The sequence below is a fragment of the Paroedura picta genome, chromosome 3 (assembly GCF_049243985.1).
Source record: "Paroedura picta isolate Pp20150507F chromosome 3, Ppicta_v3.0, whole genome shotgun sequence".
NCBI lineage: Eukaryota > Metazoa > Chordata > Lepidosauria > Squamata > Gekkonidae > Paroedura > Paroedura picta.
The window spans coordinates 91,550,963-91,551,327 of NC_135371.1; positions in this window are offsets into that span (position 1 = coordinate 91,550,963).

Genomic DNA, 365 nt, shown 5'->3' on the forward strand with positions numbered 1-365 from the left:
GAGGTACACAATTCCTGTTAACAAGGATGGAGATTGCTCCCCTCTCCTGCCTTCCGACACATCACAGGATAAATGAGGGTAAAGCGTGCGGTGCAGAATGCTGGACACACAAATGCACTTGGTTAACACAAGTTGACTACTGTGCAGAAAAATCTTATAGCATGGCAGAAAGACCAAGTCTGGCACTGACTCCTACCTGCCACACAAGGCCAGTGACATGGCCTTAGTGAAGTGAGAAAGGAATACAGTTCAGCCTTGCTGGATGCATACTGTGCAGAAGCAGTGAAAATATGTCTGCATTTTACTGTGCTGGTTACTGGAAATGTACATCAACTGGAATGTGCATTCATCCTGTTTTAATCTCA